Raw genomic sequence first — 18,133 nt, forward strand, 5'->3', positions numbered from 1 at the left:
TAGCAAGCGGCAAAAAAAATAAGGACATATTCATGGACCTGGAAAGATGTTTGAAGGAACAGGGCCTGACGTGGACGTGGGAGCAAATAAGGACCTGTTGGAAGAACTTGAAGAAACGCTTCACGGCTCTAAGTACCTCCCTGTTCGCTTTGATTCGAAAAGTTTTCAGGCGCTTTAACAGAATCACTGCTGCCATCGCGTTGTGCAGTGTTAGCCAAGACACCAACACAACCATAAAGTATAGCTGGTGCAAACTGAGAAAAAATACCAAGACGGGAGCTGAGATAGCCATCGCGGTGGCGGAGCGACAACTGCGTAAACAACCGCAGCCCACAGCGGCGAGAGCGCAGGCTTGGAGGATCGGAAACCGGTACCGGAAGACGGGCTTTCAGCTCACCTCGACGCAAAGCGTCGCTGCGATCACCGCTCACTTCAACTCGTCCGTGCGAGTTCATATAAACTCGCGCGCGTCGAGGTAAGCTGAACCCGCCACTCAACTCAGCCCGCCCCCGTCGCGTTCATGTACACGGGCCTAATGTGTCGAAATATTTTTGTCGAGTCCACAAAGACCGAAAGACTTTAATAATAGTGACGATACTAACAGTCTCACGCGCGGGGGGGAGGGGGGTGAATATCTTGATGGGCTGAGGTCTGCAGCCACAGTCCGGAGAGATGAGCGCTGACGTCCGGTCCGGTGAAGATTTTCCTTGATGAAGGTAGTGACAACCTAATTCATTGTGGTTCAACAGACATCACATACGCGCATGAAAACACAACCACTCACCTAGTGAGCGCCAGACGATTGCGTCGAACCCCACCAGACATATTTTACCCTTTTACGAATAATTAAAATAAGTACACTAGTTATTTTAAATTTCTCTCCTAAGTTTGAGTGAAACAGAATAACAACACTGGAAGCACACCCAACCTGAAAGCTTGGATAACGAAGTCTTCAATGTTTTCACCACAAGTTCAACGAACTCTAGAAAGCAACAAAACAAAAAACCTAATCAATGACCCTCGTCTAGGTGAGGAAGAAAATACTGCAGAACTCTCGAGATTGCCGTTTGCGTTACGGACAGCGAATCAAACATTCAGCGTTGCCATGGAGTATCCTTCTTCCTGAAACGTGTCAAACGCATACTGTTGCAAAACGAGGCTTCAACGCAGAAGGCGGCGATTTTTAGAGAACGAGGGCCGTAGCCCCGAGAGAGGACAATGCTCCTACTCTACAAAACTCACTTGGTAATCTAGTAAGCTAGTTTTTCGAGCTGCCTTCCTTATGCTTTTCCGCCCTAACCTAAGAAGGACTTTTGCAAAACAACAAAAACGCCTAAAAAAGGAATTCTCGCAAGAGTTCCGTTTACGCGCAGAAAAAAAAGAAACTCATGCCTTTGTGCCTGCTTTCTGCGCACGCTATGATTCAAGCTCAAACGTTACCGTTATTCAAGTCTCTAGTAGAACATACCTAGACTGACTCAAATATTTCACACCAGATTCAGCTGCATCTTCTGTCCGAAATGCTGCCCTAACCTCGACTTTCGGTAACGCGTAACGGTCCGCTTAAACTATCGCTCGATACTTAAGCATTATATCAAAACCAAAGGGACGGAACAAAACTTTGCGTAATGGTCTTGCTGGTTAGTGTTACCTTATCTTGGCAGCACCTCAGGTGAAGAACGCACTGGTTTCTTTTGGCCATGTTAGCTCAACTCTAATCGCATTTATAGAACGCTGTAACATTTCGCGACTAAACATACGCCTCCTTTCCTTAAAAATCTTCTAAACGCGCGTTTGATTGTACGTGTAGAACATTCCGCGTTTAGCATGAACCCTTTGAAACCATGTCTTTGTTTTCCGCTCAAACCTTACTTCAAAATGAAAACATTACTTCAAAGGTAAAAACTGGAAGAACATTAAAAAAAATTCCTTTCCAGAAACTCTGGGTCACATTCTGAGAAAATCTTGCAGCTGACCTTCACGCTTTTAATCCTGCAAGTGGCGGTCGTGTTCTCTGCCACTTTAGCGATCGCCAGAGGCCACAATGAGCGCGAGATCGTAGCCCAACTTTGCCATCACGCCTCATTCTTGATTTCGGCTGGCTCTCTTCGTGACACCGAAGATTTCTAAGTGCGGGTGAAAGACTCGCCATCTTTTTTTGGTGTTTGGCTTCTCCCGGAATTCAGGACCAGCAGCCTTCCATTTAGGAACTTGTCGACATCGTTGTCGATGCAAACCTGTTCTTTTCAACAGCGCATTCCTTCTTAGGGACGCGTGTTCCTTTTCGCTACTCCCCTCTTGCTAATTTCCCCTGGCAGCCCATCTAAAAAGCCGTTTTGTTGAATTGACCGATGGCCAACCCTTCCGTTTTCGCTGCGGCGTGCCCCCTGCCTCTACCATTTGTGATGCCGCACGTCCCCGCTTCTTTCTTTTGCGATGACGCTTACGTACAACCTTTTCTTCGTTGTTTCGAACTTCCCTGGTTGCGTCATTGGCAATCTTACAGTTCAGGTGTGCCTGTGCACAACCCTTTCGGTAGTTTTTTCTCTTTGATTTTCCCGCTCCATTGCCCTGTCTGGCCAATTTATCTGCGCTACCCCTCACAAACCAGACGCTGGCCCTCCTTAACCATAGAGCTGAACTCTTGAATATTCGCGTTCTTCTCGATTTCCGCGTAGGTTTTAGTGTCCAACCAATCACTTACGTGCTGTCGCACGAGGCACGTTTCTAACATCCCACAAGCTCTGTTAATGCTGCTGGGATTACACTTTTCCTCAAAGCGATCCTCTACTGAACTGGCGCCTGTTTGTACACCACCAACAGCCTCGCAATGTACCTTCTCACTGTCTGAGTAATTTCCCACGCTATCTGTAGAAAATACTTTCAACTGTAGCTCGCCCTCTTTGGCAGTACTGTCGGGTTTCAGTAGCGTTATGGCTTCGCTACATTTAGGACTACCTTCGTCCTCTTCTATTTATACATCCCAAAGACCATTCCCCTGCTGAGGCGCGAGCACAGTCTCCAGCTCATCAATCTGTTCAATGACCCTATCAGGGCGACTGGAACTAGCCTCGGTCTCACATGGAACACCTTTTGGACTTGCTACAGTTTGCATACCAGCCACGGTCCCGCTCTCTATATGCATTACCTTCGCACCATAGGAAAGTCACGTATATTCCCTAGGCGAAATTGCACTAACAATGACCTGTTGCTCTTTCCTCTTCAATGAAGGATCACTTTGCATGTCGCACACATATAGACGCGTACCTTTCTCGGGTGGCACCTCACAAACATCGGCTATCTTGGTGACTTCACCCTCCACAGTATTCGACACTTCATCTCATTTTTTGGGCTTCACACATACCCAACATATACACGGCCAAAGACGCATCCGATGCAGTTTCACGATTCACGAGTTTCACGATTCATCCTTTCTATCTCTTCGTCTAGTGCTCACCTTTTAGCCTCGTGTATACGTATCTTTTCCGCTTCTCTTTCGGCCTCTTGTCTCTGGGCTTCTGCTTCTTTTCTCTGAGCTTCTGCCTCTCGCATCTGGGCTTCTGCCTCTTTTCTCTGTTGAATGCTCTCGACATACTCTGAGAGGTCCTCATCGCTTGTCCCTGTCCCTACGATCCGCTCGATCAGTTTTGTTCTTGTTGGGGAGTCCGACACATCTAGTTTCAACTCACTCGCGATCGCTAGCAACACGAATTTTCGTAGGGCTTTCAGATTCATAACTGCTTCCGGTACCGTTCTTTGTTCCACGAATGATTTCTTTCTTCCAACTAATTAACCCTGATAACAACGACAGCCCGAGTTTTCTGCCTTGCCTCAAGTTACCTGTTAACTTAGTCTGCGAAAACTTCCTTACTCTTTTACAAGGAATCCTGTTTTGTCACTGTTAACCTTGCCATCACCTACAGACTATTGCTTAAAAAAGCTATCTCACAATTATCCGCCTGATGCAAGGTATTTGTTAACCCAATGACTAAAATAGCTGTTACGGTTAACCTTGCTGTCACCCACATATCTCACAATTATTTGCCTGACGCAAATTATTTCTTAATCCAATGACAACAAGAGCTTTGGCAAATATAAGTGACAGACCTTAACGTGGAAATAATGACATGCATATCATCATTTTCATGTTATGAATAGTCATGACTACACAACAAGCTGATCGTGTGCTCGCGGTCCTCTAGCTAGCTTCACATATACAAAATTTTGTATTACAGGACGTGAGTGGATGACGAAGGTATGTGACTGGTGCAAACACGATAATGATGAGGTCCGTGTCATGTCAGAACATGACTACAGGCCACGCTCATGATGTGCTTGCGACCTTTTCGCTAGCTTCACATATACCAAGTTTGGTGCTGCGTGACGTAAATGGATGACGAAGATATCCATTCTATACTTGGAAAAAACCAAGTAAAGAAATATTTTTTGCAACTGTTGTCTTCATCTTAGCAACTGCTTTTTAATGTAGTGATAACAACTGCAACATGTTATATTGTATTTACGTTTTGTATTATAACTTGCGCTTGTTTGCTCTTCAATGCTTTATTTTTTGCCTTGCTAATCTTATATGTATTTTCTACTTTCGTTTTTTCGCACTGTGCTTTTTTTCTTACGGAACATACCGTAACAACTGAATGTTGTATATTTTTTCTTCTCCCGTTAACATCATGTATGGGAGCCTCCCTGACAGTTTCTAACTTTGGGGTTTCTTGTGTTTATTACCGATACTGTACGCACTTTTGTGTAAACTGGCATGGTTGTTGAGTAAACTTGAATAAACTTGAATATATATGACTGGTGCAAACATAATAATCATGATACGAGTGTCATTTCAGAACATGTCAACCTACGATGCTCATTATGCGCACGCAGCCCTTTTATTGCTTCACATATACAAAATTCGGTATTAGAAAACATGAAGGGACGTCGAAAGTAAATTACACATCCAATCATAATAACGATGATATGCGCGTCATGTAAAACATGATTGCATGGTAAGCCCATAGCGTGCTGGCGGCCGTTTCGCTAGCTCCACATAAACGAAATTTGGTATTACGGAACGTGAATGGATGACCAAGCTAAATGACAAGTCCAAAGATGATAATCATGACATGAGCGAGGTGTAAAGAATGACTGCATGCTACGCTTGTAAGGTGCTAACAGCCGTTTAGCTAGCTCCACATATCACCTCACGTTATACTAAATTTGGTATCACTTTACGTAAATAGACGACTAAGGTAAATGACACATCCAAACATGATAATCATGACATGGAAGTCATGTATGGCGTAACTTACGACCCCCTCGTAACGATGTGCTCATTTTAAACTCACCAATCAACCTTCCTCATTAGTGCTCCGCATGTCATCGATTCCCACAGTACTTGGTGTCTGCCAATTTTTCTGAGGGGCGAAGCTCCTTAAGCCGTGGGTCATGCATCTGCGATTTATATTAGTTGTAGTAGTAGTAGTAGTAGTAGTAGTAGTAGTAGTAGTAGTAGTAGTAGTAGTAGTAGTAGTAGTAGTAGCAGCAGCAGCAGCAGCAGTAGGTTGCCACCTCCACGGCCGGACTAGAGGAGCAGCACGCGCGCACTCTTAAATTGATGAGGAAACCCGCGCCCGTTAATCAGAAAAAAGATATTTGTTTGCGATGCGATAACCTACAGAGACTAGTACCTGTGACTTCATATTCACTAAAATTTGCCTTGCATTTGATGCTTTTTAAAAACTAGTAACAGAAGATGAACTCACTATCTGACCAGAAAAGGTTGCCATGTTAAACTCGCTAGGAAGAAACATCCTTCATTTTAGCATGGTTTAGCGAGAGTTTGGCTGCAGTTCCATGAACTAGCGGCAGTGAAGGGTGGGAACTAGGCACGAAGCACAAGCCGTAAGAGAGTGCGTTCGGGCCGCTCCTCTAGTCCCCCCGTGCCACCTATCGCTTAGTCTTTGGAATGTCCACTAGATGGCGGTACTTGAATATGATAAAAAGATGCGAGATGGCGGTACTTAGAGTGTGCACTGGATGGACAAGCGGATGGGCAGATGCATGGATGGACGAATGGACTGACAGCCAGATGCACGGATGGATGGACGCTTGGACGGATGGATGGACGCACATGGAAGCACGGATTGACAGATGGACGGACAGATGGACACACGGACGAGTGCACGTAAGAAAGGACGCGCGGATGAACACAGGGACAGATACATAGAAGAATGGCTGAACGCACAGACGAGCGGACGCATGGAAGGACGGAAAGATGCACAGACGGATGGAAGGATGCACGAACGGTAGCACAGGCGGACGTACGGACAGGCGGAAGCAAGAATGAACAGACGGTCGGAAACATGGAGGGCCTGACAGATGCTTCGTCCCAAACATCATCATGCACTCCGTGTATATGCTGGTTTTTTTAACTAAGTCAAAGTTGTAACTCGATAGCCCACATTGCGTTATTTCATTGTCTGCCAGCCTCCGCCACGGCTGCGGTCACTGTTGCTGATCGGCGGCGTCAGCTGCGCTGCCGCTGGGAGGCGGCACTCACCAGCGACGAGCTGGCCAACCTGCTAAAAGCCGTCCTGCAAGCTGAAGATGCCGCGCGGGTCCAAGGACTTCGAACGGTCACCTGAGGCACCGCCATCATGATGGACGGACTGTGGGAAGGGACAGGGGTTAACCACCTCTTCCCCCAACTCGCCCTGTGAAAACTGCCGGACTTTAAAATTTATTCGTTCATTCATATATTCTGCATTATTAACGTAACATTGTGGTTCTTCCTCGTAATTATTGAACTATATAGTGCTTCTAAGCACACGGATAACAGCCCGATTTCCAGAATAGATGAAGGAAATGTTAAGAAAGGAGCATTGCGGAGCGCCACAGAAAGAAAGCAAAGCGCTGGTCACTGAGACATTTTTGATAAAAACAAAAATAATACCTTACTTCATTCTGCTGGCTTTAATCACTTCATCGTTATAACCGCAAGCCAAGTCGTCATATTAGAAATCAACGTACAGAAAATTATAAAATAATGCACCAACTACTCGGCTCTTCTAGTCTCTAAAGTGTGAGTCATGCTCAAAGTAGAAAAATGAACGACAGCACTACTAGCTTCCCTCCCTCATTTTCCCGAAAGGGCAAACAACCCTTCATTTTCATTGTTTACGTTATTTACTGTTGTCATTATTAGAGAATAATTATTGTGCCACCTCACTGATAATGGGTACAGGGGGAAAAGGACATCAATTTCCTCAAGTTCTTAACGATCCGCCTTTATTTCAGAGCACACGCCCAACATGAGCATCCCTGAACTGAATATTACACTGTCCTACAAAGCGTACACGCTTATGGTACTGTATAGCGACTCTATGTGTCTTATTCTGGCCCAAACACTTCGAACAGGTAAGATCGAAAAGTTTTGATCAATGCTATACCTATTCAATGCGCAAGTTCATTATATACGTTGAATAGTTGAAGCCTGCTTGCTGATTACAAGATAGCGCACGGCATAGGCACACGTTCAGCCCAAATGCTATGCCAAAGCAGGACCCAATAGGCGGCTTCCAGCCGGGTAAACAGTGAAACTGTGCCCGAGCCAAACACAGATCTTATTCTATTTCAAAGGAGTCTCGGTTAAATTAGTTGAGAATGGGAAAGTGCGGTGGACATAAACTAAATTATTCAAAAAAATTATAGCTTAGTTCAGGGGTTTCCCGAAGAGTTTCAAAAATACGTGGTTTCTAGCTCACTACAAAGCAACGATAAATATCATAGATTACCGGCGCGCTTCATTACATGAGACAACAGCAAAGAAGATTGTTATTCATCACTAGGCGCTCCATTTTCTTCGTTTCTGGTGAATAGGAATATTGAAGGCTGTGGTCATAGTTTTCGTGGGACATATATTGTCTTAATTTACCATTCGTGATAGTGAAGAGGACGTTCCCATGTTCTCTGGGTAGTTGATGAGATGAGTTGAATGGTGGTGACATCTGCGACCACGTCGTCCAACGAGACATCCTGTTTCGTTTCAAGTTCAAGTTTCAAGTTCAAGTTTTAAGTTGCAAGCTTTATTATCTCCAAAACAAGGTACAATATCTAAGATATACAGACGAGGGTCCCAGAGCCAGAGACTTTATTGGGACCCTCGGTTTGCCGATACAAATCAACGGTAAAGTTTATACAGAGCAACAGAAAATTCTTACAATATACGGACATCCAAATGCGCTTTTATATCACAAATCAAGCCAAAACACGTGACATAATATAAAAAAACAAAGAACAAACGAGTCAAACAGGTAAACGATCACAAGTAAGGTGATCGCAGAACCAGTTGGCGCAGAACCAGTCCGGCAACATTTTTGCTTAGTTGCGAGGTGCTTAGCCCAATCCAGGTGCAGGCCCTTCGTGAGAATGCGTCGATGATATTCATCGGATCGTTTTTTTTTCGCGCAAAATGGATCCGGTGACGTCTTTGTTCTCACTTTACTGAGATGTGTGCCACCCATCTCAGGAGCATGCACTTCCTTAGAATGCATCGAGAAGTTAGCTGATAGGTTATCAGCCACCGGACGAATTCCAAACCTAATGACTGGCACAACAAAGCCATTTTTACTTGTCTGAGTTAGATAATATCGGGTTCGACTGTATTCTATACAAATTTTCATTCCGTGCCTCGCATAAACCGGGAACATCCGCTTTGTGTCAAACAGTTTCTAGAATAGCATATATCCATGTGTAATGTAGTACTGCAAGGAAATGTGGAATATACGTGGGCCTGAGGATAAAGTAAAAGAGGAGAAGAGCTTAAATCATGACAGATCCTCGTGGGTTATTGTTTATGCACCACAAAGGGTGAGTATTTGTAAAGCAGCTTTTAACATAGTATACCTATGCATGGTATTGTCTCTAATGTTAATTTCGTTGAAAAAATGCTGCATTTTCCACGTTCAGATTGAAACTCTCATTTCGTACGAGCTTTTTCCCATAAAATGAAACGTTATATTACTATGTAGCAATACATGCAGCCTACTGATAGCCGCAAGCGTTGGTCAACTGAACTTTGTAGAACACGCCACCGTTTACACGTCAATCAGTGAACCTTTTAGAGTTATAATAGGTGCTCGTGTAAATTGTCAAATAAACTTGACTATTAGTTTCCTGGGAATAATCTTGCCGTAATATTCTGGTACAATAGCGAAGCTTCGTAATTTCGGTGGTGCAATCTGCCTTTTGCGGACGTAACCCAAAGACACCAAAATAAAGCAGCAAACATGTGTGGAAATAGTATAACGAGGTAGTGAGAAAAGAAGTAAGGGTGATGAAGAAAAAGGAAGACGTAAGAGTATAAACCTTAAAATAAGCATGCACGGCATGTCATAACCAGGGTTTGGAAAAGGGGTAAGGATGACGAGGAAGACAAAGTGGTCAGTGGCCTATATTGCTAGGACGTACGTTTGCAGCATACCTTTAGTAGGATTAGTTGTAGGGTTTTAACTTATAAAACTGATATTATTTTAACAGCGTAACAAACTAAACACTACAACAGGTTTAGCGGTACATTGCACAAAAAATGTACATCACGCACTGTAGGCCTGGCTGTGCAGCTTATTCACTATAGCCTATTCTCTTACTGTTTTCTGTATGTGTGTTTGTATTCCCACAACTACAGTGCCAACTTGTAAGATATTCAAAAGTTCACTTGAAAGATGCAAAAGAACTCATCAATAGTCGAATAAAAATAGAATGATTGCAATGTATATCTAATTGGCTACGTGAACGTACCAAATAATAGAGGGTGTAACAAACAAAACACAGCAGACACAGTATCAACAGAAGTAATGAAACGTGACAAATTGACAATATATACGCTGACTTTGATATTACGAGTAGTTTTACGTCGCGAAACCATAACATGTTTATGAGAAAGGTGGTGATGAAAATTTTGACTATCTTTTGCACCTTAACGTGCACTGACATCGTACAGTACACGGGCTTCTACCACTTCGCGTCTATGAAAATGCGGCTGCTGCGACCAAGATCAAACCTGTGACCTTCGTTTCAGCAGCCGACCACCATGGCTACTGATCCACCGAGGCGGACACAATGCACCTATTTTGTGTTTAGAAAAAAATTATTGCCACAAATGTCAATAACACTCAACAGAACATTTTCTTCTTAGACATGCTCTAACGATGATGACAAAACAGACGTCATTTACATGAACATGGATATGAGATGACGTTGAAAGAACATATACATTGGATGGTTCACACAAACACAACCACAAAAAATACTTCAAGGTAAACAAGAGACACAAATAAAACATAAATATTGTAGGCATCTATTATGCCCTTCATCCTCATCTGAACAGCAGTCAATCATCATCATATGTTCTGGCTGACAATCATCATCTTCTTGGAACGTGCGCTTCTTCTTCGCGTCCGTTGCGCTTGTTCGTTCCCGAGTTCACGACCAATAAATCTCGTTACAACCGAGTCGTCATACGTGGTGGAGGTAGATTGACGTTCCTAGTACCTCTCCTTACAACGCCTACTCGCAGGAGCTCCGTTCAGGCCGCCGCTTGGACCCTCAGTCCGCCAACATGTCTCAGAGTGAGTGGGTGGATGCCCTTTCTGCTCCCGTCTCTGCGCCGCAAGCCGTCACTGCGCTGCAAGTCCCTCCTCTTTACATCGTAAACCACCAGCGTGACCCTCCGATCTTCGCTGGTCTCCGCGGTGAGTATGTGGAGGACTGGCTCGATAACTACGAGCGAGTAAGCGTAACTAATCACTGGGACGACTCTAACAAGCTCCGCCGAGTATCACTTTGTCTCACGGGCGTTGCCAAGACATGGTTCTTGAACAATGATATCGACCTCACCGACTGGCCTGCCTTCAAGCAGCAGCTTCGCCAAGTATTCGGCACGCCAGTCGTTCGATCCGCTCTAGCGAGGAGGGCCCTAGATACTCGCCAACAACATCCCGGCGAGTCATACACATCTTACATCGAGGATGTCCTTGCGCTTTGCCGGCGCATCAATTCTTCGATGTCCGAGTCGGACAAACTGCGCCACATCCTGAAGGGCATTGGTAGCATTCCCTACAATGCCCTTGTTGCCCAGAATCCTTCTACTGTCACTGACGTCGTCTCTACGTGTCAGCGTCTCGACGAACTTGATTCTGTTCGCCTTCAGTCGGGCAATAGTGAACACCATACAGCAGACCGGGACCTGCGTGACATGATACCGGAGATCATACGAGAAGAACTTCAATCAATGGGCATCTCACAACCTTCTCCATGTGTCACACAGCCTTCAAGCATGGCCCTCCGTGACATCGTAAGGGAGGAACTAACATCATTCACCGGTCCAGCCTACGCACAGCCACCGCCGTCTAGCCCTCCAACGTACGTGCAAGTTGCGGCCGCGCCTCCTCGCAACGTAAACTCTACTTCGCCGCTGCCATCATTTACGCCGGTTGCTGCTGCACCACCGGTCCACTTCCGGCCAATCCCACCCGACCCTCCGTCTGTCCACTTGAGTGCGCTATCTCCCGGTGCGCCGAACGCCCTATACTACCCGCCTTGGCGCCCGTCTCGCCCAACATGCTTTTACTGTGGATATCGTGGCCATATATCGCGCTTCTGCCGCAAGCGCCAGCAGGACGAGCGTCACGGGTACGACATGCGCGAACGGGACTTTTCCAGTGGGGATTCTTACGCTCACTTTTGATTCTTACGTGCACTTTTGCGTTGATTACCGGACACTTAACAACATCACACGCAAGGACGTATACCCCATGCCACGCATCGACGACGCCCTTGATTCACTGCAAGGCGCCGAATACTTTTCAAGCCTTGATTTGCGTTCGGGATATTGGCAAATTCCCATGCACGGTGACGACAAAGAAAAATAGCCTATACGAATTTAACGTGATGCCTTTCGGGCTCTGCAATGCGCCCGCGACGTTTGAACGCATGATCGACACCGTCCTGCGTGGTCTGAAATGGAAGACGTGTCTCTGCTACCTTGGTGACATTATCAACTTTTCATCAACGTTTTCTCAGCACCTGAGGTGCTTGGATGACGTCCTAACATGCCTCGCCGGTGCGGGTCTGCAGCTCAACACTAAGAAGTACCGTTTCGCCACCAAATCCATCAAGGTTTTCGGTCATGTCGTCAGCAAGGACGGTATTCGCCCTGACCCCGAAAAGATCGCTGCCGTCCTTCGATTTCCATGCCCCACAAGACTTAAGGATTTGCGAAGTTTTCTTGGCCTCGCATCATATTTTCGTCGTTTCATACGAAATTTCGCTTCAATAGCTGCGCCACTTCACAAACTACTTGCATCTAATGCACCCTTTGTGCGGTCCGAGGAGTGTCAGTTGGCGTTTCACCTATTGAAGAAAGCTTTGACGTCAGAGCCTGTACTCTGCCATTTTGATGACACCGCCCAAACACTCCTGCATACCGACGCCAGCGGTTGCGGTATAGGTGCTGTTCTCCTCCAACGCGATAAATCTGGACGGGAAAGGGTCATCGCATATGCTAGCCGAGTGCTTACTTCTACCGAAAAAAAACTATACCATCACTGAGCAGGAGTGCCTCGCTGTGGTTTGGTCCATACAAAAGTTCCGTCCTTATCTGTACGGCCGTCAATTCACGATCGTAACGGACCACCACGCCTTATGCTGGCTTTCTACAATTAGGAACTTGTCCGGACGCTTGGGTCGTTGGATTTTACGCCTACAGAAGTATCAGTTTGAGATTATTTATAAATCGGGCTAAAACATCAAGACGCCGACGCTCTTTCTCGTTGCCCACTACCTACGGCGTCGTTCGACACTCCAGCTGCCACCTCCAACGACACCAGTGCGGACGTGACTCCCACTTCTGTTGCCTTGCTCGCCTCGCTGTACCAACCGCCAATCGACGATGAACAACCCTTCAGTTCTCGCCAGCAGGCTGAGCCGTATTGTCGGCGCATTATAGACCACCTCTCAGGAGCTACGCGTCCACCCAATGCACGCCTTCGTCGACAACTCGAACACTTCAAATTTCAGGACGGTGTGCTGTATCGTCACATATATCACCCTGACGGCCAACGCTGGGTACCTGTTCTGCCACGCGCTTTTCAACATCATGTACTTAACGCCTTTCATGACGATTTGACTGCTGGCCACCCAGGCTTTCACAAAACCTACGACCACATTCGAAGCCGCTTTTATTGGCCCGGGATTTCTACCAGCGTAGCAAAGTACGTGGGTTCCTGCTCTCCGTGCCAACTTCGAAAACTTCCGACATCTCCCCCGGCTGGTCAGTTACAGCCAATTACGTGCCCTACAACACCTTTCGAGGTCGTCGGTGTCGATCTTTATGGGCCCCTTCCTGTTACTGGTGCTGGAAATAGATGGATAGTCACCGCCGTAGACCATATGACACGCTACGCCGAGACAACTTCAGTAGCTACTGGTTAAGCATCGGAAGTTGCTGACTTCGTCCTTCAGGCCATAATACTACGTCATGGTGCTCCTCGTGTACTTCTAAGTGACCGTGGAAAGGTGTTCTTATCACAGCTTTCAGGTGAAGTTCTTCGCGTTTATGGTACCACACACAAGATGGCGTCTAGCTACCATCCTCAAACAAATGGTCTGACCGAGAGATTTCATCGAACCCTTGCCGACATGATCACCGTATACATTCAACCGGATCACTGAAACTGGGATAAACTTCTACCGTTCCTCACTTTCGCCTACAACACTGCTGTTCAGCGCACAACCGGCTACTCACCGTTTTATCTCGTTTACGGACGTTCACCTACTTTCTTTATCAATGTTTCCTTCTTCACCAGCAATGGCCTTCCATTACCATCTTCTTGCGAAGAATATATTTCTCGCCTTGCCCAGTGCCGCCAGCGCGCTCGTATGAACACGGAAGCTACGCAACAAGCAAGGAAGGCCGTCTACGACACCTCTCATCGTGTGGTATCATTCCGACCGGGTGACGAAGTGCTGCTATTGACACCAAATTCGCACACCTGGTCTGTGCGACAAGTTCCAGCCTCAATTCATCGGCCCATATGTTGTTTTAGAGCAGACTTCACCTGTCAACTATCGTGTGACGCCTCTTGTCGTGCCAACTGACCGCCGTTACCGCAGCAGCGAAATTGTACACGTTTCCCGCATGAAGCTTTTCACACGACGTTCTTCGTCACCTTGACTACCCGCCCGCAGCGGCCAGGCTGGCCGCTTCCACAAGGGGGGAATCAGTGTAGGCATCTATTATGCGCTTCATCCTCATCTGAACAGCAGTCGATCATCATCATATGTTCTGGCTGACAATCATCATCTTCTTGGAACGTGCGCTTCTTCTTCACGTCCGTTGCACTTGTTCGTTCCTGAGTTCACGACCAATAAATCTCGTTACAACCGAGTCGTCATAATATGTACATTTTGCATATTTACATGTTGGCAAGGCATTTCTGCCGGTGCTTCAACACATCAGCCTACCAATACCAGGCTGGCGGAAAGACAAGTTTCACTCGCCCGTCACAGACCGACACAAAAGGGCAAGACCAGTGCCGAAGAAATTCCTCTTCACCGAGAAAGAAGAGCTCCTCCGACAAAACAGACAGCAGCTCCGAGTACAATCCGCTCTAGGATAGTTAAGAGCGCGCGGTGGCGGCGGCCGCTGCAACCGCCTCGCAGCGGTTGCGCCAGAGGCAGAAACAGCCGGCAACAATGAGATCTCTATGAAATTCTCTGGGTTTGTTCATTTCCACGTTTCCATATGGCAGGCTTGAGAGCTTCACACATTCTTTTCCGATTAATTTTCTGGCTTGCCTCCAAACGCTTAACACGCTCGCCAGAATTACTGGTAACATTGTGTGTGTGGCACTGAGTTTTGCCTGGCGAAAACGATAGAAGAGATGCACCACTGCAGCGTCTGCTTGTTTTCAATTGCTTCTGTAGGTTGGGCCGGCGCTTTTTTGGTTGAGCGTGTGATTTACTTTTTTCGTGTTGGTGGGCGTGCAATAGGTGACAAGTGGTGTTGCGTTGCTGGCCGCATGCAATTCACCTAATATTCACTATAACAGTGGAATCGCATTAGCGGATCACCGCATGCACAAGCACGACGTGGACCGGTAGTGTCATATGGCGAACATAATGCACAATCAGGCAAGTTCGGGCAAACACTTACGTCACATGTGCACTTGTTTGAGCTTCAGTTTCCATATTGAGATGTGTTGCTAAGTAAAAGGTATTTACAAAGTTGTCAAGCATTTTGGTTATTGAGCAGGCGAAAAGAGTGTCTCGGGAAGATAAGAGCAAAATTACCTTGATATGATCACAAAATCGTTGGAGTTGGCCTTTAAAAGGGGAACATACGCTACTCATTTGAGGGCTATAGCGGAGTCTCATTCTTCATCGTTAAACACCACTCAATATATTCCTCAGGTTAGTCCTCAATTTGTTTCAGTACAGACTTTGGCCTCGATATTGTGTTAGCATTACAGTTGAATAGCGTAAACAATTATGTGCTTAATTCTCAAGTATGCGTCGCAAATGTTACGCATATTTTTAGAATAAGTAATATTTTATGACAATCAGATACTTGTGCTCTCACCCTGCCAGTTCAATAATGTTCTAGAGAAATACCAAATAGCAGTTTTCTACCGGCGTAACACTAAGGCCTCTCCTTTTATTTGCCTGTTTATATTTACAGCATCTGTCGGTCGCCCTTGGCTCCAGTGCGGATTGTGGGTTTTAGAACATCGCATACTGAGGCCACCAAAGTGTTGCCTGTTCATTTTCGAACTTTTGTGCGTCTATCGCGATCATGAGGTGAAACTTTTCCGGCCATCATGCATTCGTAACGAAACTACAACGCTGAATTCACTCAAGACAAAGTAGCTGTTGGGTTTGACTCTAAACCACTGAAAATAAAGATTTTGGTCAAAAACAATTGAAGGCCTGTTAGCATTGCTTTGTACATGTCGAAGTATCTGCCTGGTGGTTCAAATAAACGTTATGTGCAATTAAATAATGTATCAGTATATATCAGCCGTCAACAAATCATTACAATTATACCATCAAATGCCAAGTGAAGACGTTATTCCTCCACAATGAGCCTATTGCTCTGGAACGTTTCTTTACTGGCACAACTCAACAAAAAAGAGTAAGTTGAAGAAATCTTTGATAAGGTTTAAAAAATTATTATATAGGTTCTGAACTGTGAAAAGTGTCAACAAATCTTTTTAGAATTATGATGCACTGGTAAGAATAAGTGTGGTGGGTGTATGTCTAGCTAGAACGTATTGCATTAGTACTTTTTTACTTACAAGTGGAAAACATACCTAAGGCTACGAGCTTCCTAAAAAAAATTGCAGTAAGATAGAAACAAGAAAATTTTAAGAACTGCACAACGTTAGCTTTCTAGTAAAATTTTCATAGGCATCCTTTTTCGAGGCATGAATTCAGAATCCTTTTCTAAATACATGCGTGTTTCTAATATCACGTTTATGCAGATAGCAAATTTAGTATGAAACGTTATTCAGATGAACGTGCTAGCATTAAACGGGGGCAAATGAAGTTTGTGCAGGTGACGCAAATTGTATAATCGGAGTCTGCTAACTATGTTTCACACTGAACACTTTCTCCGTATGCTACTTAGAAAAGCAGCGCATCACAAACATATCATTCTGAATTACAAGACCTATATTCACAACAAGTTCTAATTTAGGCCTGCCCTTTCAAGTTAGCTAAAACAGATGAAGAGTACTCATGGTAATCGTATATTCTCGGTGATCGTCGCATTCATTCTTATACCGGGATAAAAATTCAGTATTTAAACGCGGTAGCAATATCTTCTCCCTAAGGCATACTTCAACCACTTTGTGCATAGATTTACTTCATGACGTTACTTGAGAAGTTTAAATTGGGGATTACTACAATGCAATCAATAAAATTCAATGTGCCTTGTGCCAGTGAAGCTTACGCATATGACCAACTTCGTCGAATAAGCTGCAACGCACACCGGTAATACCATGCTCTGAATATAACCGAGCCCCGCCGCGGTGGTCTAGTGGCTAAGGCACTCGGCTGCTGACCCGCAGGGCGCGGGTTCGAATCCCGGCTGCGGCGGCTGCATTTCCGATGGAGGCGGAAATGTTGTAGGCCCGTGTGCTCAGATTTGGGTGCACGTTAAAGAACCCCAGGGGGTCTAAATTTCCGGAGCCCTCCACTACGGCGTCTCTCATAATCATAGAGTGGTTTTGGGACGTTAAACCCCACATATCAATCAATGAATATAACCGAGGTGGATCCTAAAGTGTAACCGGGATATTTAAACAATGATTAGGTCTCTCATCGATGCAATCACACCCTCATAGGCGATATGAACAAATCAACAGCACGATGCGCAGTGAAAGCATTGAACGCAACGAGTGCAGTGTTTGCCAACTGTGCTTACACAATACAGCTTATCTACCGACATAATTTCGTAAAAAAGTGCGTAGTGCGATGGGACAAACGCCAGAGGGATAAAATCACAGATTTATTGCCTTCGTCAGCACGTTTTCTGGCACAAATTTCTTATATTTATATACTATGAGAACCAAACTTGCCAAAAGCCCTAGTTTAGTTATCTGTTCACAAATTATTCACGTGGTCGACTAATGAGAAACCTAGCAAAGTGATTTTATATACCTGATCTACCATCTACATTTTGAGCAACACCACCGAAAAAACAGTACTTTCGCCTCCGCGTTACAAGGTAGAAGGTGTTCTTCACATTTATTGGCTCCTACATTTCACCATCTGTTCAGTTCGATAATGAAAGGCTGCATCACATCATTGTGACACCTGATTCATGGATTCCCATTGCTCATTTCAATGATCATCACTCACTTTGGGTAGCACCAAAACTGATCGAGGGGCCAAAATTTTGCTGAATCAGCCTGTCATCACAAACTTCACGATAGTAATGATGACAGTCCAGCATATCTGCGTGGTTCCAGATACAGCAGATGCTAAACTTGGCACTGGCGTCATGGTGATTCACTCGAAAATTGCGATGGTTCACTGATATAGACTCACGACACCCATCATA

General features: G+C 45.3%; 1 non-coding gene across 1 annotated transcript in view; it reads left to right on the forward strand.

Annotated features, from left to right (window-relative positions):
* The window catches only part of LOC119171428 (uncharacterized), a 55,706-nt gene extending 39,718 nt beyond the window's left edge, over positions 1-15,988 (forward strand). Inside the window, exons 4-5 of the transcript XR_012894941.1 lie at positions 7,306-7,425; positions 15,749-15,988. This is a non-coding gene — a transcript (uncharacterized LOC119171428). The remainder of the gene's footprint in view (positions 1-7,305; positions 7,426-15,748) is intronic.
* Positions 15,989-18,133: the final 2,145 nt, after the last annotated feature.

This window comes from Rhipicephalus microplus, chromosome 4 (genome assembly GCF_043290135.1).
Source record: "Rhipicephalus microplus isolate Deutch F79 chromosome 4, USDA_Rmic, whole genome shotgun sequence".
Classification (NCBI taxonomy): domain Eukaryota; kingdom Metazoa; phylum Arthropoda; class Arachnida; order Ixodida; family Ixodidae; genus Rhipicephalus; species Rhipicephalus microplus.